Source organism: Danio rerio, chromosome 25 (genome assembly GCF_052040795.2).
Source record: "Danio rerio strain M-AB ecotype USA chromosome 25, GRCz13ab, whole genome shotgun sequence".
Lineage (NCBI taxonomy): Eukaryota > Metazoa > Chordata > Actinopteri > Cypriniformes > Danionidae > Danio > Danio rerio.
In genome coordinates, this window is record NC_141045.1 from 31,666,213 (window position 1) to 31,691,858 (window position 25,646).

The following is a 25,646-nucleotide window of genomic DNA, read 5'->3' on the forward strand; positions in this document are numbered from 1 at the left end:
GTAGTGTTGTCACCTCACAGCAAGAAGGTGGCTGGTTCGAGCCTCGGCTGGGTCAGTTGGCATTTCTGTGTGGAGTTTGCATGTTCTCCCCGCTTTCGCTTGGGTTTTCTCTGCTTCCATTTCCAAAAATTATCCATAGTGAGAGTGTATGGATGTTTCCCAGTGATGGGTTGCTGCTGGAAGGGCATCCACAAACTGTCGCAAAAGACTGCAGAAATTGGATCCTGGGCATGTGCAGAAGGACTGTCTGATGGAGCCAGTGGAGGAGCCGCGGAATCAAGCTTCCAACCAAACGCTTGATGTACAATCAACCACGCCCCCTGAACTTTTCACTTGACCGCCGGTATCTGCACTATAACAAAGGCTCGCTGAGGTAAATTTAAGTACTTACGTTTAAAAACACGCAATAATATATGGCTTAAAAACTGTGATGTAAGCTGTTATACTAATAAAAGCAATACATGTTGGACTGCAGAAATAAGCGATCTTTTATACACTCTAGCCTGAGTTAGACTAATATGAGCACAAATAATATATTCTCTTATAACAGGGTTGTTGGTATTTGGTATCTTCGTAGGGGTAGAAATAACACTAGTAAAATATGAACAATAACATATAAACAAAACATACTTTTTTAGAAAGGTTTTTATTTTTAATTAACAATCAACAGAACCCAAAATATAGCCTTGCCTACACACCATTGATAACGATTAAAGAGCACCTATTATACCCCTTTTTCAAGATTTAACACAAGTTTTTTCTGTCTCCAGAATGTGTCTGTTAAGTTTCAGCTCAAAATACTCATCAGATCATTTATTATACCTTTCAGAATATTGTAATATTCAGCTCTGAGCACATTGTAGCTGTTGTTGTTGCCTGCGCCTTTAATGCAAATGAGCTAGTTCTCCCCGCCCACTGTTCCCACATGCCTGTCAGAGCCATTTGGCTCTGCTGTGTTTCTCAATCTCCTGCTACGTCAGATAAACAGCACAGTGACAGACATAAAAGAAGCGGTTCTCATGTAACGTTGGTGAAAAAAACTACAGTAAGAACTGTCCCAATGATTATTTGATGTATTTGTTACGGAGCTCGTGTCCAAACTGCTTACAAAAGATGCTTTTCATCATAGGTGCTCTTTGAACATATGTAAAATCAGGAACTATAAAATATACAAAATGTCAAAAATGTATTACACAGATTTTTGTCCTCCAAACCTCCAAATAACTAGCAGCTAGACATGAAAATTATAGATTCCAAAATAATTTTTGCAGTAGAAACATCATTGTATTCCCTTGAAAATGTCTTTCTTTCTTTCTTTCTTTCATTGAAAAATAATTCAAAAATACTGTAAAAAAAAAAAAAAACACTGTAAATATTTTATTATCTGCCATTTTTAGCATTTGTTTGAAAGGTAATACATCCACAAAGCTAACAAAATGCTCTTTGCTTGTAAATATAGTTCATGGGACTTTTAATAACTGATTTCACTCAAAACAGAACAAATCAAGTGTCTGAACAATGCTAATATTATATGCTGTTTTTCTGGGAAGCTAATACCATAATCACATGTATGTTAAATACCCACTTTTAATGTAATATTAAATCTGGGTTTATACAAATGGAAAAATACTACAGCCAGTCTACACTTCTGCAACGCAGGGCTCTATTTTACATTGCTTGAAATGAGCTTTAGGGAGATTAAACAAGAACAAACCATCTATAGGAAGTGTCACTAAATCTGGCAGATTATTCTCAGGCAGTTTTCAGATTATAAAGGATTTGCCATTGACATTTACCCTTGGACAGATGCTCCAGTGGTCAAAGCAGGCAAAAGAATAAGTTATACAGCAACATGTGCTGACCTGTTTGTACCGTACACTTATGCAAGGGCTGTGAATGTGACAATTCAATATGATGACAAGGTCAAACAAATTAAATCACCTAAACATTAACACTTAAAGTGGATCTAAACTTTTATGAATTTCTTTCTTTTGTTGAACGTAAAGCGAGATATTCTGAAGAATGTTGTAAAAACAAACAGCCATTGACGGTCATAGTAGGAACAAATAAAAAATTCTGCAAGTCAATAGTTGAATTTTCAATGTTCTTCAATATGTCATCCTTTGTGTTTAACAGAAGAAAGAAACTCAAACAGGTTTTGAATTACCTGAGAGTAACTAAATAATGACAGAACCCAGATAGCATACGAATACGGGCCACTTTAGGCAGTTATGTGGCACTGGTGGTATTCCTTCGGCCCAGACAAAATGAATGTGAGCCAAAATTGGCCCACCTGTGCAATGGCAAAGAGGGGACAAAGATTCAAATTCATATATGGGCCATTTAAGGCAAAGGTTTGGCACTTAGGGCAAAATGTGATCTGAATGTGAGCCTAATGTGGTCAATGTGGCAAATGATAAATTTGGCCCAAATGATGGAGGACAAATGTGGGCCACAGTTTACAAAAATGTGGCATAGTCATTTTAGGGTAATCTGGGTCTAAACCTAAAGTGGCTTACATGTGTAAGTGCAAATGTGGCCCAGTTATCTTAAGACAAATATGGGCCATTTTTGTCAAATATTTGGTACAATAAGCTCTGGCTATTGCTGTTGTAAGCCTAATGTGGCCCAGAGAAGATATAGCAAATGTGGCCCAGTTATTTTAAAACATATGTGGGCTACTTTTGGCGAATATTTGGCAAAGTAAGCTCTGGCTATTGCGGTTGTAAGCCTAATTTGGCCCAGTGAAGATATGGCAAATGTGGCCCAGTTATTTTAAAACATATCTAAGCCACTTTTGGCAAATATTTGGCACAGTAAGCTCTGGCTAAAGCAATTGTAAGCCTAATGTGGCCCAGAGAGGATATGGCAAATGTGGCCCAGTTATTTTAAAATATATGTGGGTCACTTTTGGCGAATATTTGGCACAGTAAGCTCTGACTATTGCGGTTGTAAGCCTAATGTGGCCCGTTCAAGATATGGCAAATGTGGCCCAGTTATTTTAAAACATATGTGGGCTACTTTTGGCGAATATTTGGCACAGTAAGCTCTGGCTATTGCAGTTGTAAGCCTAATGTGGCCCAGTGAAGATATGGCAAATGTGGCCCAGTTATTTTAAAACATATCTAAGCCACTTTTGGCAAATATTTGGCACAGTAAGCTCTGGCTATAGCAGTTTTAAGTCTAATGTGGCCCAGAGAGGATATGGCAAATGTGGCCCAGTTATTTTAAAATATATGTGGGCCACTTTTGGTGAATATTTGGCACAGTAAGTTCTGACTATTGCGGTTGTAAGCCTAATGTGGCCCACTCGAGATATGGCAAATGTGGCCCAGTTATTTTAAAATATATGTGGGCCACTTTTGGCGAATATTTGGCACAGTAAGCTCTGGCTATTGTGGTTGTAAGCCTAATGTGGCCCAGTGAAGATATGGCAAATGTGGCCCAGTTATTTTAAAACATATGTGGGCCACTTTTGGCAAATATTTGACACAGTAAGCTCTGGCTAATGTGGATTTGAGCCTATTGTGGCCCAGATATAATATTGCAAATGTGGCCCAGTTATCCTAAAACAAATGTAGGCCACTTTTGGCAAATATTTGGCACCTTTAGCTCTGGCTAATGTGGCTGTGAGCCTAAAGCGGCTGGCCGAGAGAAGATATATCAAATGTGGCCCAGTTATTTTAAAACATATGTGGGCCACTTTTGGCAAATGTTTGGCACAGTAAGCTTTGACTAATGTGGATTTGAGCCTATAGTGGCCCAGATATAATATGGCAAATGTGGCCCAGTTATCCTAAAACAACTGTAGGCCACTTTTGGCAAATATTTGGCACCGATAGCTCTTATGTGGCTTATGTGGCTGTGAGCCTAAAGCGGCCATGAGAAGATATAGCAAATGTGGCCCAGTTATCTTAAAACATACGTGGACCACATAGACTAAAGTCACCATTATGTAGAAAAGTGTTTGCTTTAGTTGGGCTCATAGCCCTGAAGCTCTTAATATAAATTTTCTTTTGGGTTGCTGTAACTTTTAAGAACTTTGCTTAAAAAGTTTATTCATTAAAGCAAACAAGACAAGTAAAAAAAAAATAATAAAAAAAATAAAATGAAGTGAGGCACAACCTGTGATAAAATAATATAATTCACTGATGATAACCGATGTTTTAATCCATTATTAAAACTAACGTGATAACATGCTTGCACATGCGACAGAATTTTGAAGGTTTATAAGCTAAAAAAAATTATATGGTTCAACATCTGCTCACAGAGACATCAATAAACAGCGTATAAACCTCAACAACCGTGACAATTAACAAAATGAACAAAACTCATAAACATCACAAACAGGAGACTAAAAGTGACAAAATCAACAACGTCAACATAAACAGCAGAATCAACAGCAAATAATGAAAACTGTAGCATCAATAAGCTATAGAATGTATTCATACTGCAATGCATGCTGGGATTTTTGTACTTTGCCATACCCAGCAAGTGTAAGGTGTAGGCCAGATCTGGGCTAGAATAAAAGCAGAATGTGGCCCAGAATAGGCTCAGTTCTGGTTCATTTGGTTGAATTCTGGCTGACATGTGGAATGTCTATAGCTTAATTGTGGCCCATATCTGGCAATTAGAAGTGGACCGCCCTATTGCCATCATTCCATGCGGTATGTAGGCCGGGCTTAAGTGTCTGATGTGGGCCGGATCTGGGCCAGAATAAAAGCAGAATGTGGCCCAGAGTAGGCTAAGTTCTGGTTCATATGGTTGAATTCTGGCTGGAACGTCTATAGCTTAATTGTGGCCCATATCTGGCAATTCAGAGTGGACCGCCCTATTGTCTTAATTCCATGCGGTATGTGGGCCGGATTTAAGTGTCTGGTGCGGGCCGGATTTGATCCACATGAATTTTACTTTGGGAATGTTTATTCGTGGGTAAACTATCACTTTAAAATGTGCATGCTTTACTTCAGAGGATGTGAAAATTATCTGCACTTTGCTTATCGTCCTGAAGATGTCTCCATCTTTGAGTTGCTCAAAAAACTAAAAAACACACACAGATTATCTTGGCAGAAGGTCACTGTAGCCAGTTGAAGCCAGTGCTCGTCAAATTAAAATCTTATGTGTGAACGTGTTTCCTGTTCAAAGGTAATGATTTTGAAAATGGACAATAATAGTGAGTGAGTGCCTTGAATTTTTAAGTTAGATAAAATTAACCGTATAAGTCATTAAAACTTAAATTTGACTTAAAACTGCTTGTAAGACTTAACAGGTTAGTTCACTCAAATCTGAAAATACTGTTATTAATTATTTACTCTCATACAGTGCATCCGGAGAGTCTTCATAGCGCTTCACTTTTTCCACATTTTTAATGTGACAGCCTTATTCCAAAATGAATTAAATTCATGTATTTTCTCAACATTCTACACACAATACCTTATAATGACAATGTAAAAAATAGATTTTTTGAAATTGTTGCAAATTTATTAAAAATAAAAAAACCTGAAAAATCACATGTACAGTACAGAAGTATTCACAGCCTTTGCTCAACACTTTGTTGATGCACCTTTGGCAGCAATTACAGCCTCAAGTCTTTTTGAATATGATGCCACATGCTTGGCATACCTTTCTTTTTTTTTTGCCCATTCCTCTTTGCAGTATCTCTCAAGCTCTATTAGGTTGGATGGGAAGTGACGGTGTATAGCCATTTTTAGATGTTCAATAGGATTTAGGTCTGGGCTCTGGTTGGGCCACTCAAGAACATTCATCGAGTTGTTGTGAAGCCACTCCATTGATATTTTGGTGGTGTGCTTTGAGTCATTGTCCTGCTGGAAGATGAACCGTCACCCCAGTCTAAGGTCAGGGGCACTCTGAAGCAGGTTTTTATTCAGGATGTCTCTGTACATTGCTGCATTAATGTTTCGCTCCATCCTGACTATTTTTCCAGTTCCTGCTGCTAAAAAACCTCCCCACAGCATAATGTGGCCACCACCATTTTTCACTTTAGGGATGGTATTAGCCTGGAGATGAGTGGATCCTCGTTTTCTCCAAACGTAATGCCTGGCATTCACTTCAAAGAGTTAAACAGTAGTCTCAGCAGACCAGAGAATTTAGTTTCTTATGGTCTGAAAGTCCTTCAGATGCCTTTTGGAAAATTCCAGGCAGGAAGTGGCTTCCGTCTGGCAACTCTACCATACAAGCCTGATTGGTGGATTGCTGCACTGATGGTTGTCCTTCTTTAAGGTTCTCCTCTCTCCTAAGAAGAACACTGGAGCTCAGACAGAGTGACCATCGGGTTATTGATCACCTCCCTAACTAAGGCCCTTCTCTCCCAATTACTTAGCCCCATTCAATCCTGTTCTACAGACAATTCCTTTGTCTTCATGCTTGGTTTGTGCTTTGACATGCACTGTCTGGTATGTAGGTAGGTAATGTAGGCTGAATACATATTTTCAATGAGCTTAATTGTGTTGGATTTTTCTTGACTAACTTAGGGAACTCATTTACTACATTTTGTTCTTTTAATGCTTTGTTCAATTACTTCCATTGTCCTCATTTGTAAGTTGCTTTAGATGAAAGTATCTGTCAAAGATTAATGCGAATGAAACCAACCACCCTCGCTGTTACTAAATCCATTGGGAATATCCAACATCCATGGCATGAACAGCATGTCAGTATCACCGTAACCACATTATAGACACTTTCTCATCTCAATTTACATGTATAACACGAGACATATCATAAGAGCATTGACTATGACCAACCAGAAAACCACAAGAGCCTTTCTCCAATCTCATTTGTTTGCGATGTGAATCTAAATTAGCTTTAAAAAGTGAAAACAGATTTAGCATCGTTTTGTGGTTTGTGTGGCCTTCATTTCGACTTTGCATGGATCCTTAACAACCCTATTTAGGCTAAAAATCAACTACCAGACGAAAGCCACTGTTAAACGACAGCAGAGGGAACACATTTGATCCAAACAAAAGCCTCTGCAATAATCAGCTTTCTGTAACAATCTGCCAAAAATACACTCACCACTCTCCTTCCCTATCTGTTGCTGCTTAGCATATTATGAGTCCTAATTGTCTTTCCCAATCCCCATCCGTCCAATTGTGCTGATCTCTCGGTGGAATCTGTGTCAACTCTACTCTCCAGATCTAGCCATCATCCCCAACGCTCGGCACCAGAGCTCAACCAGTCGCTCTGGCCGCTGGAGCTCCCTGCAGAAAGCTAATGTGTTGGCTACATAATAATATGGTTTATGCAAGACTATTGCTATGATTCACTTGGGTGGCTGTCATGCTGTCGTCTTGTGAAAGAATCAAATGAAGTGAGCCTGAAGGGGGGTTTTCAACCAGGGCTACTTTTGGCATTCTAAACCCTACGGAAGCATGAAACGGAAGTTAAAGGGATAGTTGAGCAAAAACTGAATTTAATTTTCCTTTAATTTACTCACCATTCCAGATGTAGGTGACTAGGCCTGTCATGATATCTTTTTTTTGTTATACGATATATTGCACCAAAATATACTGCGATAAATTATGTTAATGTCATTTTAAGACCATTTTATGCCACTCATTATTATATATAATGCCAGAATGACATCGCAATACAAGAACAAGTACACAAAATATTTATACTCAAAATATTTAATTTAATTAAAGTCATTTTACCTATTTAATAATTAAGCATTGGTATCTGAATGTGAAAATGCATATCCTAATTAAATTATAATTAAATTAAATAATTAAATGTTAACAAAAAAATTCAATTCAATTCACCTTTATTTGTATAGCGCTTTAACATTAGATTGTGTCTTACATTTAGATTTTGTCAAAGCAGCTTTACATAAAAATTTATAGTAAATTGAAACAGTGTAGTTCAGTTTTTAAAGGTTAAGTTCAGTTCAGTTTAGCTCAGTTCAGTGTGGTTTAATAATCACTACTGAGAGTCCAAACACTGAAGAGCAATCCATTGCAATCAGCTCTACAGATCCCGAACCATGCATGCTAGTGGTGACAGTGGCCAGGAAAAAACTTCACCAACTGGTCAAAGTGAAGAAAAAAAACTTTGAGAGAACCAGGCTCAGATGGGCACGACCATTTCTCCACTGGCCAAATGTTTTATGCAGAGCTGCAGTCCAACTGCCAGAGGCTGGAAGCTGGACCTCAGCGAAGACTCGCCAGTCCCTGGAGCATCACAGGAATCAGTCTCATGCTCTCCACTTCTCCTTGACCACCACAGTAGCTGCTCAGGATACGGCCTGGTCCAGGATATGGAAACCTTGGGATAATCTTGTCGCTGGTCTTGGATAGAATCAGTGGCGCTGCGTGGTCTGAAGGTCTGGGATGAGTATCCCCAGGTGGAAATAGAGAATAAAGAAAATAATTAGCGTAGCTGCTGTTCATAGTGTATATAAACGAGATGCAGAAACCTGTGTAGAGCACATTCATGTATCATACCGCTAAGTATACTGCTTTACTAAAAAGAAAGGTCTTTGATCTAGTTTTGAACTGCGAGAGTATGTCTGAGCCTCGGACATTATCAGGGAGGCTATTCCAGAGTTTAGAAGCCAAAAATGAGAAGGCACAACTTCCTTTACTCGACTTTGCTATTCCAGGTACTACCAGAATCCCTGAGTTTTGATATCCTAAAGAACGGGTTGGATTGTAGCAGGACAGAAGGTTTGTTAGATAAACATGAGCTGGATTTTTTAAAGCTTTATAGGTAAGAAGCAATATTTTAAATGCACTACGAAGCTTAACAGGCAGCCTGTGTAAGGAGGATAAAATTGGGGTGATATGGTCATCTTTTCTAGACCTGGTAATACTAATAGATTTAATTTAAACTAATAGATTTGATTTAATTTACTAATAGAGGATGCTGGGCAGCCAGCAAATATAGCATTACAGTAATCCAGTCTTGAAGTCATAAAAGCATGGACTAGCTTTTCTGCATCTGAGATGGATAGCATACTTCGTAACTTAGCGATATTTCTCAGATGAAAGAAGGCAGATTTTGTGACATGGGATATATGATTTTCAAAAGTTAAATTGCTGTCTAATATGACTGTGCTGTGTACAGGATTTAGGCCCAATAAGTAGTAATTCTGATTTGTCTGAGTTTAAGAGAAGAAAATTGTTGGTCATCCAGTCTTTAACATCTTTAATACACTCAGTTAGCTTAGACAGGTCAGACATCTCATCAGGTTTAGTTGAAATATATAATTGAGTATCATCTAAATAGCAGTGAAAGCTGATCCTATGTTTTCTGATAATGTCTCCTAGGGGTAGCATGTATATTGTAAACAGCAAAGGGCCTAAAACTGATACGTGAGGCACCCCATACTTTACTGGGCTGACTTGTGAAGGCTGTCCAATAATACTCACAAACTGTTAACGGTCAGTTAAGTATGACTTAAACCATTGTAGAGCCTGTCCCTGGACACCTGTAGAATTTAAGCGATTTCTGAGGATATTTTGGTCAATGCTGTTAAATGCCGCACTAAGATCAAGTAAAACTAATAGCGAGACGCACCCTTGGTCAGCAGCTAAGAGTAGATTGTTGGTTATTTTCACTAATGCGGATTCTGTACTGTGATGAGCCCTGAAACCTGAATGAAACACTGCAATGCAAGGTAAAAAGTAACAGGCTGCGATATCTGCTACCAGATCTATGTTCGGTGGTCAGACACTCACATGAAAATATAGTAAAGTAACCTTTAATACTTTCTATAGTGTTTTTTAACCCATACTGACACTGACACCTCCAATACCACTAAACAGTTCTGGCTTGGACCCCCTTTTGCCTTTAGAACTGCCTTAAATCTTTGTGGCATAGATTCAACAAGGTACTGGTAATATACGTCAGAGATTTGAGTCCATATTGACATGATAGCGTTACGCAGTGGATTTGTCAGCTGCACATCCATGATGCGAATCTCCCATTCCACCACATCCCAAAGGTGCTCTATTGGATTGAGACCTGGTGACTGCGGAGGCCATTTGAGTATAGTGAACTTATTTTCATGTTCAAGAAACCTGTTCGATATATGTCGCGCTTTATGACATGATGCTTTATCCTGCTGGATGTTGCCATCAGAAGATGGTGGTCATAAAGAGATGGACATGGTCAGCAACGATACACAGGTAGGCTGTGGCATTGACATGATGCTCAATTGGTACCAACGGGCCAAAAGTGTGTCAAGCAAATATCCCCACACCATTACATCACCACCATCAGCCTGAACCATTAATACATGGCAGGATTGATCCATGCTTTCGTGTTGTTGATGCCAAATTCTGACCCTACCATCTGAATGTCGCTGCATAAATCGAGACTCATCAGACCAAGCATATTTTCCAATCATCTATTTCCTCCAATCCTCCAATTTTGGTGAGCCTGTGCAAATTTTAGCCTCAGTTTCCTGTTCTTAGCTGACAGGAGTGGCACCCTGTGTGGTCTTCTGCTGCTGTAGCCCATCCACCTTAAGGTTCGACTGAAATGCTCTTCTGCATACCTTGGTTGTAACGAGTGGTTTTTTGAGTTAGTTGCCTTTCTATCAGCTGGAACCAGTCTGGCTATTCTCCTCTGACCGCTGACATCAACAAAAGACATTTGCGCCCACAGAACTGCCTATTTTCTCTTTTACAGACTTTTCTCTGTTAAAATTAGAGATGGTTGAGGGTGAAAGTCCCAGTAGATCAGCAGTTTCTGAAATACTCAGACCAGCTCGTCTGGCACCAACAACCCTGCCACGTTCCAAGTCACTTAAATCACCTTTCTTCCTCATTCTGATGCTCGGTTTGAACTGCAACAGATTGTCTTGACCATGTCTTCTTGCCTAAATGCATTGAGTTGTGTGATTGGCTGATTAGAAATTTGTGTTAACGAGCAGTTGGACAGGTGTATCTAATAAAGTGGCCGGTGAGCATATATTGCATCACCAAAAATGATTGAGGTCATGTCCATGTGTTGAGCGATAAGTCAATATAAAATGACAGGCCTATAGATGACCTTCCTCTCCAGTAGATCATTCAAAAAAGAAGATTTTTAAGATGAATCACTGGGAATTCATATAATGGTGGTGAATGGTGATAGGTTTAAAAAAAATAATAATAATTTAAAAATCAACACATACAAAAGAGTCCAAATCATTAGCCGCCATGGCTCCTGATGACACACTGAGGCCCTCTGAAGTGAAATGATTGGTTTATGTAAGCCACTGAAGATTATTTACAATATTATTAGCTTTAACATCAGCATTGGATTGCACAGTAATTTACAGCTGAATGTGTTGTTCTGCTTATTTATGCTGTCTAGGGAAATGCATGGAAGCTGCTAAATCACATTAAACGTATTCTTTACTAAATCACATTGACCTTATTTTTTACGAGCGGGCACAGCCATTGGAATATTTTTGACTCGAGACTTCCGGTCTCATTCATGTCTATTGATTTTTAGACAATAAAAACAGATTTTTAAGCTGATTGCTGTTGCGATCTGACATTGTCTTGTTATATTATTCTGCTTTACATGAATAGTCATGAACACACTTGCTTGTGGAGCATAGGTCTCAAACTGGATTCTTGGTGCGCTGCAGCTCTGCAATTTCGTTCCAACCCTAATCAAACACAGCTGATCCAAAAAATCAAGGGCTGATTCTCGATTCCAAGAACGCAGAGAAAGGACTTGCGTTCTTGTGGAGACCAGTCCTGCCAGGTGTCCTCGGAAAAACGAACTCAGGAGACCACAAGGACAGAGAACCCGTCCTGTGAGAAATTGAGATCCTGTGTTCTTTCTTATGGTCACATGACCTTCATATGTTTTTAATGGTATATTACAGTTTTAAACACTTTACACTTACAGATTTAAGCCTTAGCTGGACATTTCACTTCACTCAGAGCTGTGTTACACACTACTTGAAAGAGCATTTTCAAAAACCCATATTATGGGCTCAAAATCTAAGGTTATAATGAAAGCATCTGAGTGCTTTCCTGACTGTTTATGCTCATTTAGGACAAAATTAGTTGTGTTAAAAAAAACAACAACACCAAGATCAACATCTTTAGATATTATTATTAGTTATGTGTATATCTATTTAAACCCACACCCAAAACCCAGACTTTTGCTCTGCTTCAAATCATGAGTACAGAATCCATTTGGGAAACAGCGTCTATTTATCCTTATGGAGTGCGTCAGCTGACAGTCATGCAGCGCTATGACTGTTTTGAGGATTGTATATGAAGGGGCGATGGAATCTGTAATGAAAATGAAGAGAATCACGCCGTTTTTATGTTTATTTCAAAGTGTTTTCATGTCTAAACAAAGCGAAAGCACAGAAGAGACTCGCATTTAAGAGCAATTTTTAAACCTTTTGGTAACACTTTATAATAACTTCACACTATAAATCATTTATTAAGCATTAGCAAATAGTGAATTCATCATCTATTAAGCATTAACTCTACATTAATAAGCGTTAGTAAGCAGTTTACAACTGCAGCTACAAATGCTCTATTCTTGATTTATAACCACATTTAAAATGTGCTTAATAATTGTACTTTTATACTTAGTAAATGATAAATTTTTCATTACTAAATTAAGTATCGTATTATTTACAAACCATTTGTATTTAAGAGTAGCTGAGGGTTTTTAGGATCATTCAGAATGAGTTAGTAAATGATTAATAAACTATTGAAATCAACGTTTATATATCTTATTAATCAGGCATATATTAATGATTACTAAGTTTGTTAATAAATGCTTTATTAACTCAACTTCATCTAGTTTTGTGACCTAATCTAAAGTGAGGACTATTCATGCTTTATAAATCCCTTATAAATGACAAATAAAGGCTCGGTTAAATTCTAAACAAAAAGAATGACATTATTCATTCCTATTCATTTATTCGTCCTTCATAATGTCCTATTCATTCATTTCAAATCAAAAATAAATCTTTGCAACCTAATCTAAAATAAAATCACTGTAGAGTTTAAACATGGCATCTTATTATATTGTTAAATTACTATATTGTTGTTGTTGTTTTATCCAAATGGATGTCGTATTTTGACACTCCTGTTATTCAGCAATGTTTAAACTTTATCAAAATTGTACTTTTTAGAAAAGATTGCAAACATGTTTTGTTCATTTCATTCTGAGCCTTTAATTGTCATTTATAAGGGATTTATAAAGCAATAATAGTCCTAACTTTAGATTAGATCACAAAACTGCATGAAGTTGAGTTAATAAAGCATTTATTAACATATTAGTTAACTAATAATATATGCCTGATTAACAAGATATAAATGTTGATTTCAATAGTTTATTATTAACTCATTCTGAATCATCCTAAAACCCTCAACTGCAAATGGGTTGTAAATAATGCAATACTTAATTTAGTAATGAAAAATAAATCATTAACTAAGTATGAAAATACGATTATTAAGCACATTTTAAATATGTTTGTAAGTCAAGAATAGAGCATACGTAGCTGCAGTTATAAACTGCTTACTAACGCTTATTAAAGTAGAGTAAATGCTTAACAGATAATGAATTCACTATTTGCTAATGCTTAATAAATGATTTATAGTGTGTAGTTATTATAAAGTGTTACCAAACTTTTTAATTCATTGTTTTCTTTGCATGCATTCTGTCCTTCACGTGATGCAGAAAAGCAGCACTGCTGAAAAGTTTATTTGAACTGTACAGATATGAATGTACACTTCCTTCAGACTGAAGATTGTTTTACATTTCACTTTTAATGAATTTAAGACCAACCAAAAAAGCAAACACATCCCACATGAATAAAAGTTATGCAAAAGTAGCAACGCATCAGTTTCCTCAAGAAAGTCACCAAGTTACACATTTAGTTACTTTTAAGAAAGCAACATATTACACTGCATTACTTTCAAAAAATAACCTTCCCCATCAAACGGATACAGAGACAGAATCATAAATAAAAAAACACCAAGTCTCCTTTTACACTGTTAAAAATAAAGCCAAAATAACTCACAGTCTGTCCCAAATCATGCACTGTCTCAGTAGGTGAACTTACTTCATGGCCGATAAAGAGCTTTCCACTGTAGTACAAATATAGCTACTATGAATGGAATTCGTGAGATTTAAATAACCCTTTTTTCAACTGAACAGTTGGACTTGTCCATGTTTGACTCAATATAGGGTTAAAACATCCAAGCATTTTTAGAGTGTGGTTTAATAAATCAACAGAGTTTGAGTTGTGTCATGATTTACGTGATAAAGTTTTTTAAATGTACATTTCAAGAGTTCACACTTATGATTGGTAACAAGCATGTTTGGCATGCTGTCCCAGGAGAAAGCCCTGAGCTTTTAAGATCCTCGAGCCCTGGGGCTCCCCTTCTATTAGCAGGTCGAGAGGGGAGTTTGAGCTCAGGTAGATTTCGATGAACTCCCCCGACTTATTTCTGCTTAATGACAAATTTAGGGATAGCTAATGAGAGATATCAGTTTACTAAGGTCTCGTTTACACAGTCAGATCTTGATGCCCAATTCCAATTTGTTGCCTACATCTCTTTTTTTTTTTGCCTATTTGTTTACACTTGCTTTTAATTGTGACCCTTATCTGAATTGTGTTTACATACAATTTATGGTGTCGCGCATGGGTTAAGGCAGGTTCAAGCATCTGCGCCACAACATTTAACAAAAACTCATATTTCATATATAAATAAAAAACATAGAACCCTCATTATTAAAAGGTATAATTAGTATATATGATAAGGAATGCAACAACAAACTTATTCTTCAAATTCTCCAACAAAAAAATCTAATTGCTCCAAGAGGGAAATCATATTGGTCAGCATTAATAGAAGATATTGATTGGAAAAGAACATGGCTGCTCTTAATAAAATATGTATTCCCAAACAAAGCAAAGGAAATCCATTTTAAAATTCTACACAAAATATACTTAGTCCCTTTATTAAAATGGGGTCACCACAGCGGAATGAACCACCAACTTATTCAGCAAGTTTTTACGCAGCGAATGCCCTTCAAGCCGCAACCCATCTCTGGGAAACATCCACACACACACTACAGACAATTTAGCCTACCTGATTCACCTGTACCGCAGGTCTTTGGACTATGGGGGAAACCGGAGCACCCAGAGGAAACCCACGCAAAGGCAGGGAGAACATGCAAACTCCACACAGAAACGCCAACTGAGCCGAGGTTCGAACCAGCCACCCAGCAACCTTCTTGCTGTGAGGCGACAGCACTACCTACTGCGCCACTGCCTCACCTCCCAAAATGTAAAATTTACAGATAATGCAGATACTTGTTCCTTCTGTCAGGATAATGAGGATATCTGTAAGGATATCACAGGATAATGCGATAACTTTGACTCGCATGTTTTTTACGTGTAAAATCTCATAAAAGTTTTGGTCAGATCTATATAATTATTTGAATAAATCCCAATCAACAAAACAAATCTTTAAATTGAAAGATATTATTTGTTATTATTCTAGTCCCAAGAATAAAAATAAAGAATCAATATATAACTTTTTATATTATATGCAAAATTCTTTATCCACAAACAAAAAATTCTTAAATCCTCTCCCTCATTTGCTCATTTTTCATGCTTCCAGTATGTTAGTATTTAATACTTTCTGTATTTTTTTATTTAATTTTGCACTCCCCCTTTCTTTATTTTGTTCTCTTTTTCTTTTTATTACTCATATTACTTATTACTTATTGTTCTTATCACTTTGTTATTGTATATTCTCGTGTTCCAGTGTCCTACAGATTACTTCCTGATTTATATTGTACATTTTTAAATAAAAGTTTATTTTAAAAAAAGCATCTACGCCACACAAGCCACGATGGTAGAAATTGACTTGTTTCTAGCTCTGTGAAATATGTAAAGTTCGCCTAGCTTTAAAATGATTTTGAGGTGGAGGAGGAGGGAAAGGGCCATCATCGCAGCTTGCGCCCATGGTTTATATATAGTGTCCTCCACCATTCAAAGAAATTTGTGGGTTTGTCTTGAACTGGCTCATCTCTCCACATGGCAAAAAGGCAGGTAACTTCTGCCGTCGACCACTGACTACTTTCCTCTTCCATGTTTCCTCAGTTGTTGTTCACTGCGTTGGCGTCTCCACACAAGCTCTTCCTTCAACATCAGGGATGTCCAAACTTGGTCCTGGGGGGCCGGTGTCCTGCAAAGTTTACTTCCAACCCCAATCAGACACACCTGGGCTAGCTAATCAAGCACTTACTAGGCATTCTAGAAACATCCTTGCAGGTGTGTTGAAGAATGTTGAAGCTAAAATCTGCACGACGCCCTCCCTCCAGGACCGAGTTTGGAGATCCCTGTTCTACATCATTCAACCGCGGAGGAGTACCACATTGTCGCAAGTTAAATGACGTACAAAACGGAATGCCTCAATAAATCTGATCTGCCTGTTTACATGATAGTCGCATTGTCATATATCCGATTTATGTCCACATTTGAGAATAGAAACCGATCTCTGAATATCATGCAGGTGTTTTTATCATGCATGTGTTTACATGGTCATAGAACAGAACCAATGGAATGGGGTCGCATTTAACTGGCAGTGTAAACGGGCCAAAGAGCTCGACTATGATGCCAATTTGGTGTGTTCAATTTACTTAGATTGAAAGTTTTTGCACTATGGGAGGAAACTGGACAACCCTGGAGGAAACTCACATGAGCACGTGAAGAAAACAGCTCGGCACAGAAATGTTGACTGGCTCAGAAGAAACTTCAACCAGTGACATTCTTGCTGTGAGACAACAGGGCTAGTCGCTGGGCCGCCATGTTGCCCAATCTAGAAATTTAGTGGGGGTGGGGTGGGGTGGGGGGGTAAATAAGGATCATTCATTCATTCATTCATTAGTCCCTTTATTAATCCGGGGTCGCCACAGCGGAATGAACCGCCAACTTATCCAGCAAGTTTTTACGCAGCGGATGCCCTTCCAGCCACAACTCATCTCTGGGAAAAATAAGGATCATCTGATTGGTAAATCAAACGTTAGCTAATGCGGGACCAGCCGTGGACAATCACAAACATGTGATCTTTTTGAAATTTGTCTATAAATAAACATCACTTATGTCAAACCTAAAATGTTGCCACCATATTTTATATGATACGGGAACCCCTAGTTTACCATCAGGGTAGATGTAATAGAAACAGCTTTACCAGATCCATGCCAATCCAGATAAGTGTTATTCCACAAATCATGAATGCGCTGTGTTTTTCCTCCCCCCCCCCCCACTTTTAGCACACTCACATATCAGCCAACAGAGCTATTGGCTGAAAATCAATCAGAGGGCATTCCTAATGTGGCGAACCTAATGACATAATGCGTTCACCATTCAGTTTATCAGTTGACATTTCAATAAAATTCTTATCAAGAATGAAAACAAGAAGCCAATACAGAGAAGAGCTACTGTAGTTCCATTCATTCAGGTCTTGCTTTCAGTGTTTGTCTGTTTGTGATGTACAAATACATTAGAGTTAGCTGTGTTAGCTGACATATTATGTTAGTCTGGTTCTCTTTATCTGTCTTGTTCTATTATATATACACGCTCTTGTTACATAATTAATTTAAAGTGATATTTTATTAATAATATATAATTTTAAACTACCACAGCAAAATGACAAAAAAAGCTCAAATTAAAATAATTAACACTAATACAGAGAATGCAACTGCCTGTTTCGCAGATGATGTTGTTCTGTTGGCTTCATCAAACATGGACCTTCAGCATGCACTGGGGCAATTTCGGCTGTGATGAGAATCAGCACCTCTATGTCCGAGCCCATGGTGCTCCACAGGAAAAAGGTGGTTTGCCATCTCCAGGTTAAAGCAAAGTCCTTACCCCAGGTGGAGGAGTATCTTGGGGTTTTGTTTATGAGTGAGGTAAGGATGGTACATGAGATTGACAGGCAGATTGCTAGAGCAGTAATGCGGTTGATGTATCGGTTCATTGTGGCAAAGAAGGAGTTAAGCCGAAAGGCAAAGCTCTCGATTTACCAGTCAATCTACATTCCTACTCTCACCTATGGTCATAAGCTTTGGGTCATGACCAAAAGGACAAGATCTCAGATACAAGCAGTCGAAATGAGTTTCCTTCGCAGGGTGCACACTTATAGATAGGGTGAGGAGCTCTGTCATCTTCTAGCAGGACAATGACACAAAGCACACCGCCAAAAAATCAATGGAGTGGCTTCACAACAACTCGGTGAATGTTCTTGAGTGGCCCAGCCAGAGCCCAGACCTAAATCCTATTGAACATCGCTGTAGATATCTGAAAATGGCTGTAAACTGTCGCTTCCTATCCAACCTGATAGAGCTTGAAAGGCACTGCTAAGAGTAACGGGCAAAAATTCCCAAATACAGGTGTGCCAAGCTTGTGGCATCATATTCAAAAAGACTTGAGGCTGTAATTGCTGCCAAAGGACCATCAACAATGAATTGAGCAAAGGATGTGAATACTTATGTATATGTGATTTTTCAGGTTTTTTTATTTGTAATAAATTTGCATCAATTTTAAAAATTCTTTTTTCACATTGTCATTATAGGGTATTGTGTGTAGATTTTTGAGAAAATAAATGAATATATTACATTTTGAAATAAGGCTGTAAAATAATAATAATGTGGAAAAAGTTAAGCGCTATGAAGACTTTCCGGATGCTCTGTATATGTGACAAAATCTGAGACAATAACTTAAAAGGTGCACTTTATGAGCTTTAAAGCGGGCTTCACTCACGTGATTTTGAATGGAGTTCTTTAACTAATTAATTATTATTGATTTAAAATTATTATATAGTGTCACACAAGTGGATAATGTTTTCAGTGACAAAATGTATCCGGTTCTTATGTTTTTAGAAATATATAAATAAAAAAAATGATTGGTATTTACTAAAATAGTCACTTGTAAAATTAGGTCTGAGGTACTTATTAATGGATTTATTAAACTGTGCTTGTGGGCGAAGCAGTGGTGCAGTAGGTAGTGCTGTTGCCTCACAGCAAGAAGGTCACTGGTTGGATCCTCAGCTCAGTTGGGGTTTCTGTATGGAGTTTGCATGTTCTCCCTGCGTTTGCGTGGGTTTCCTACAGGTGCTCCTACAGTCCAAAGACATGCGGTACAGGTGAATTGGGTAGGCTAAATTGTCCATAGTGTATGAGTGTGTGTGTGAATGAGTGTTTGTGGATGTTTCCCAGAGTTGTGGGTTGTGGCTGGAAGGGCATTCGCTGTGTAAAAACGTGCTGGATAAGTTGGCGGTTCATTCCGCCGTGGCGACCCCGGATTTATATAGGGACTAAACCGACAAGAAAATGAATGAATGAATGAATGAACTATGCTTGAGCAAGTCAGCCATAGGACAATTTTGAGATTTGGCACAAAAATATAAGACGTCCACGGAAGACCAAATATATGTTTTTAAATGATGACAGTTCTAATATAAATATTCATTTTTGTCAGGCGTGAGAGTGAAAATGTAACTTCACATCAGCATCTCATATATATTAGCTTATAAAAGAGTGACAAAGAGGATTTTTAACAGTGCTTTGATTCCCCCAAACTTAAGCAAATGCAGAAATGATGTGATGCAGCATATTGTTCCAGAAAATCGTATTTCCAACTGTTTCTGAACACAGCAGCTCAGTGGTGATTCATTAAAAAAGCCGGTCCCTTTTGCATCCCTTATTCCGGAACCCCTTGAACATTTATGCTAACCTTCCACCCCCGTTCAACAGCTTTCCGCTACATTCTGACACTCTCTTCTTATTTTCTGCATCAACCAGGTGATGCAATCAGCAAATGGAGCTCCACGATTCGCCCTTCCCCTTTCCTAACAGAGCCGAGGCGAGGAAGGTCAGAGAGCACGAAGAGAGAGGCATCTAGAGGAAAGAGACAAGGGCGAATGGAAAAATGACACCCGAAAATGCCAGATGACTGAGGATGGTTCCTCTTATGACAGGTGAATGTTTACTAACCAATGGGTGTAGATGCGCGCTAGAATAACATTAATCTAATGCTGTCTAAAAATTAAGTGGCATCAGTGATTCCACTAAAAAGCTTTGTTCTCATTGGATTGTTGGTTGTTTGTATACTTGTAGTAGCACACGTCGCAGATAAATTTGGGTCTCTTTATAAGGTTTAATCTTAGGACTGTGCGATATTGAATAAATATGTGATGTGCTTATTATTCATTATTATACCTCCTGAATATTTTTTTCCTCAATTCCTGCTTAACGGAAAGAAGATTTTTTCAACACATTTCTAAACATAATAGTTTTAATAACTAATTAATTATAACTGATTTCTTTTATCTTTGCCATGATGACAGTAAATAATATTTTACTAGATATTTTAAGACGCTATTATTGAGTTTAAAGTGACATTTTAAAGGCTTAACTATGTTAATTAGGTTAACTAGGCAAGTCATTAGCTATGTTTACATACAAAGATGTGAATTGAATTAATGCGCACAATATATCACATAAAAACGTGCAAATACAGCTTCGTTTCCATACAAGTAGTCAAAAAAATAAATAAAAATCATCACTTCTAGATTAACTGGCGCCAAATATCAAAAGTATAAATGGGATTTTCTGTGGTAGGAGAAACTGCATGAATTTTTCCTTTACTTAATAAATGCCTCAAAAGAAAATCCCAACACATCGTGAATGCGTGGTGGTGTTTGAAGGCATCAGACGTGGAGCACAGATGCTTTTGTCTCACAATGTGCTCAGCCTGCTGTTTTGGAATTTGTTCGGTAAATGTGTTTCCATTGTAGTTTATGCACATCTTTTTTTATCGAATAAAAAGTTTATCGTATTCAGTTATGTGCATATGTTTTTATGTGCATTTTCAAACTTATACATATCACTGCGTTTCCATCAACCATTTTTATGCGCAAATCCAAAATAAAACATAGCTATTGTATAAAGATGGTTTGTTCTGTTGACAATCGAAAAATAAATATTGCTTAACGGGGCTAAAAATATTGACCTTAAAATGTTCTTTTTATTAAAAACTGCTTTCATGCTAGCCGAAATAAAACATATAAGAATTTCTCCAGAAAAAAAATATATTATAGGAAATACTGTGAAAAATTCCTTGCTCTGTTAAACATAATTTGGAAAATATTTTAAAAAGAAAAAAATCCCTGATTAGACTGTTTGTATGTATAGTAGGACTGGGCGATAATCAAATTAAAATCTGAAACATGATTATTAAAAAGCTGCGATTATCATGCCGATTATCTTATCAGGGGAACATGGCTCTGTGATCAATTGTAAATGCCCTCTGAATACCAGAGAGCACGCTTGTGCGGAAACTCCAAATTCGGCAGCTAGCTCTCTACAACTCTCACATGGACGCCAGCTAAAGCTAAGCAGGGCTGTGCCTGGTCAGTACCTGGATGGGAGACCACATAGGAGAGCTAGGTTGCTGCCGGAAGTGGTGTTAGTGAGGCCAGCAGGGGGTGCTCAACCTGTGGTCTGTGTGGGTCCTAACGCCCAAGTATAGTAAAGGGAACTCTATACTTCTCAGTGAGCACCATCTTTGGATGAAATGTTAAACTGAGGTCCTGACTCTCTGTGGTCGTTAAAAATCCTAGCATTTCCTTTGAAATAGAGTAGGGTTTAACTGGCCAAATGTGCCCACTGGCCTCTTAACCATCCCCATATCATAATTGGCTTCATCACTCTGTCTCCTCTCCACCAATCAGCTGGTGTGTGGTGTTTGGTCTGGCGCAATGTGGCTGCTGTTTCATCATCCAGGTAGATGCTGCACACTGGTGGTGGAGGAGATTCCCCCCAACGTGTAAATCGCTTTGAGTGCCTACAGTAGAAAGGTGCTTTATAAATTAACGTAAGGAATTATTAAATTCATCCCGAAGAAGAAACTCCCTATAGTGCAGGGTCCTGGAGGGCCGATGTCCTGTAGAGTTTAACTCCAACCCTAATCAAACACACCTGAAGCAGCTAATCAAGCTCCTACTAGATATACTAGAAACTTCCTGGCAGGTGTGTTGAAGCAAGTTGGAGCTAAATTCAGCAGAACACCGGCCCTTCAGGACCGAGTTTGGACACCGCTGCTATAGTGGTTACTAAACAGGAGATTTAATAACTTTCACTTATTCAACGTGACTAAACATCACATTTTCTCACAGGAGGATATATGTCAAACACTCCACTGAAGTTATGATGTGAGTTTGGACTAAAACATGCTATCAAAACTATAAATACGACTTTGTTGTCCTATATGTTATTTTCGGTCTCAGGTCAGGGTGCACTATGTTATATTACTTATTGCAATATTGTTGTCATATATTGACACATTTCTTGGAGCATTGTATGGTTACACTTGAAGCACTGAAGTCACATGGAATGTTTTGATAATGTTTTTGGTTTTGGCTTTTTCTGGACACTGAACCATTCGGGACTGTTGCTGTCTATGGAGGGTCGGAGAGCTCTTGGATTTCATGTAAAATATCTTAATTTGTGTTCCAAAGAGTGAAATAACATGAGGGGGAGTATTTAAACAGAATTGAGAGGGCTCCTATTTTACAATTTTTTAAAGATTTAAGACAAGTATTTTGTATCTCCAGAATGTGTCTGTAAAGTTTCAGCTCAAAACATCTATCAGATCACTTATTATACCTTTCAGAGCATTGGAATTTTATGCTCTGAACACAATGTAGCTGTTTTTGTTGCCTGCGCCTTTAATGCTAGTTCTCCTCGCCCACCGTTCCCACGTGCCTGTCAGAAAGTGCCTTAATCTCCAGCTGCGTCAGATGAACAGCACAGTGACAGACATGAAGGAAGCAGATTTCACATAGCGTTTGTGAGAAATACTACATTAAGAACTTTCCCAATGATTATTTGATGTATTTGTTGTGGAGTTAATTCAAGACTTTCAATGAGTCACAAACAATGTCCTTACAAGGCTCATGGACAGACACAGACACAAACACCCAGCAGACACACACACACACACACACACACACACAGTGCGTGTGTTTAACTTTGCACTGTTATTGAGGAAAGTAATGTGGCACGAAAGTAACGTGGGACGAAAGTAACAAAGCTATTTTCTCGAAACCCTGACAACATTTGCTTTCCAAACTATAACAGCACATTCAGCATGAATCCTTTAAGGGAGCTGCCAAAAATATCACCTGATTTCCGGACCGTGTCACGCAGTTACATCCGAATTTCAGTTTTTAAGAGCACAAAGAAAATTATTGTAGCTTTTTTTTTAATTCCTATTACAATTTTTCTTTCTCTTTTCATGTGTCACACAAATGATCAACCTACAGGTTATTTAGTGCAGTAACACATGCTTAAGATTACAACCTCTAAGTTTTTCAGTTTAAAAGTAAATCAGGTTTAAATGGCAATAGCTCCTGTAACACTGTTATTTATGTCCCAATGCTAATAGACAAATCCTATTTTTTACTTTCACATTAGAGTTTTCAGTGTTTTGATTCAGATGTCTTATAAAACTAAAGCATATTGCCAATAATAATTTTAAAAACATTCAAAAAATTTTGAAAATTGTGACATATTGCATTGTCGGACTGCTTTTGAAACATTTGATGAACTGAAATTTAAAATGAAAATGCTGTTTAATATTTTTTGGCAAAAAATAAAGAATGAAATATGTTTGCAGTGATCATTAACAAGGTCATAGTCATATATACAGTATTTAAAATAAAAACAAGATTAAGCCAGTAAATCTAGCAAATATTTGGTTACTTTTGACCCACCTGTGAGTTACTTTCATCTCCACTGACAGGCTCAAAAGTAAGAATGTGCAATTTATGTTTAAAGTAAAATTATTTTGAAGTTGTTCTACATTTTTTCAAAATACCTGATATTGATAGACCACGCTTCTGAGTTAGTAATCACAGCAAAAACTATACTTCTGTCTAAATCTTAAACCTATTTAAAAATAGGTTTTCTAATATTTAAAGTTTATCTAATATTTAATCAAGGTCCAATTTACTGTGTTAATATGAAGTCATATTTAGTGTAAACTTTCCACAGGTGTTTAAACAATATTCTGACAACAGCTACAACAAATTAATTCACTCTCATGCTTTTCCAAATCTGAATAAAAAAGAAAGAAAGATGAATTCCCTGCTGAAAAATCCAGCTTAAACCAGCCTAGGATGGATGGCTGGTTTTAGCTGGTTGACCAGCCTGGTTTTAGAGGGGTTTTGACCACTTCCAGGCTGGTTTCCAGTCATTTCCGGCCTGGTTTTAGCTGGACAGGCAGGGAGAAGACCAGCTAAAACCAGCTTGACCAGCCTAACTAAGCTGGGAGCCCAGCCAAAACCAGCTATGTCCAGCTTAAACCAGGATGGTCTAGCTGGTTTTAGCTGGTGACTTTCCAGCCTGACCAGCTAAGACCAGGCTGGAAATGGCTGGAAACCAGCCTGAAAGTGGCCAAAACCCCTCTAAAACCAGGCTGGTCAACCAGTTAAAACCAGCCAACCATCCAAGGCTGGTTTAAGTTGGATTTTTCAGCAGGGTTGCGGCATTTGGAGGAGAAAATACTTTCTTTTTTTCATCCATACAAAGTTATTAAGCTTAAGGTTAGAGAATTTTAGAAATGATTCAATTTAAACAAACAGCAAGAGTCCAAAGAAATCCATCTGGACCCTCCTTGTTTGTTTTGAATGAATATTGTATTGTAATTTACTTAACATCATGTTGTTCCAAACCCACAGAGTATAACATGTGGTGCAGAAAGGAAGATATTTTGTAAAATGTTTCCTTTTTTGTAAAAACAACATATAATGGATATTTGAAGCGCACAGATTTCCGCTGTATGGACAAAATAATTTCTTCAAAATGTCTTCTTCTGTAGAGAAAGAACGTCATACAGGTTTGAAACATCACAAGGGTGAGTATATGACCAAACTGTAGCTCTTCTTGTCCCCCTTTGCACTACTACTGTAGCTCGACCCTGATATCACAACGTTTATTTCAACTGATATCCAAAACAATCTGCCAATCACTCATTAGGAGTGAATAACCGCTCGGCTTACATGCCGTCCTGCCAGTGCGAAGGCCATGTGGTCCATTTCAGCTAGGCTACCTGACTGTTAGTACAGCCCCCTCCAGCTCACACCGACCAGAGTGCCATTAAATAAATTGTGTTGTGGTAATCCTCTCTGATGTTTGCTCCCAATAATGCCCGTCGTCGTGTTAACCCATTTTGATCACCCTATTCCCAGCCTGTGCAGAACGGACAGCTCTGCCTGAGTGGAAGCAGCAGCATCGCATGAGAACAACTAAAGTTTATCCGATAAATACGATTGTGTGACTTGAGATTAGGGACAGCGCGCTTGCCTGACTGCTGCAGTGAAAGTTTCACACACTGAATGCCAAACAATCACAAAAACGCGAGGCAGGTGGCGTTGGTGATCTGTTTGCCCTTGCATTATGTTGATGATATCAATGTCATTCAAACAGGAAAGGGGTCAATTTAGCCAGGTGAGGACAGTGAAGACAGCATGGCCCTGATTTAATACCCAAGGCAAGCTCAAGGACACAGAAATTTGTGAAAACAAATCTATAATTGAAACAGATAGCTATTTAATCTGCTCGTGCACGTGAGCAACGTTTGGAGA

At 38.0% G+C, this 25,646-nt stretch overlaps 2 protein-coding genes and 1 long non-coding RNA gene across 4 annotated transcripts in view; 1 reads left to right on the top strand and 2 right to left on the bottom strand.

Annotated features, from left to right (window-relative positions):
* parp6b (poly (ADP-ribose) polymerase family, member 6b) overlaps nucleotides 1-25,646 on the bottom strand; it is a 549,184-nt gene that overhangs the window by 193,415 nt on the left and 330,123 nt on the right. The window lies entirely within an intron of this gene.
* hcn4l (hyperpolarization activated cyclic nucleotide-gated potassium channel 4l) overlaps nucleotides 1-25,646 on the bottom strand; it is a 104,924-nt gene that overhangs the window by 76,641 nt on the left and 2,637 nt on the right. The gene's annotated exons all lie outside the window — the stretch shown is intronic.
* On the top strand, nucleotides 1,323-3,796 carry LOC147837874 (uncharacterized). Its single transcript, XR_015526643.1, has 3 exons — nucleotides 1,323-2,951; nucleotides 3,063-3,527; nucleotides 3,759-3,796. It is a non-coding gene; the product is annotated as an uncharacterized LOC147837874 (long non-coding RNA).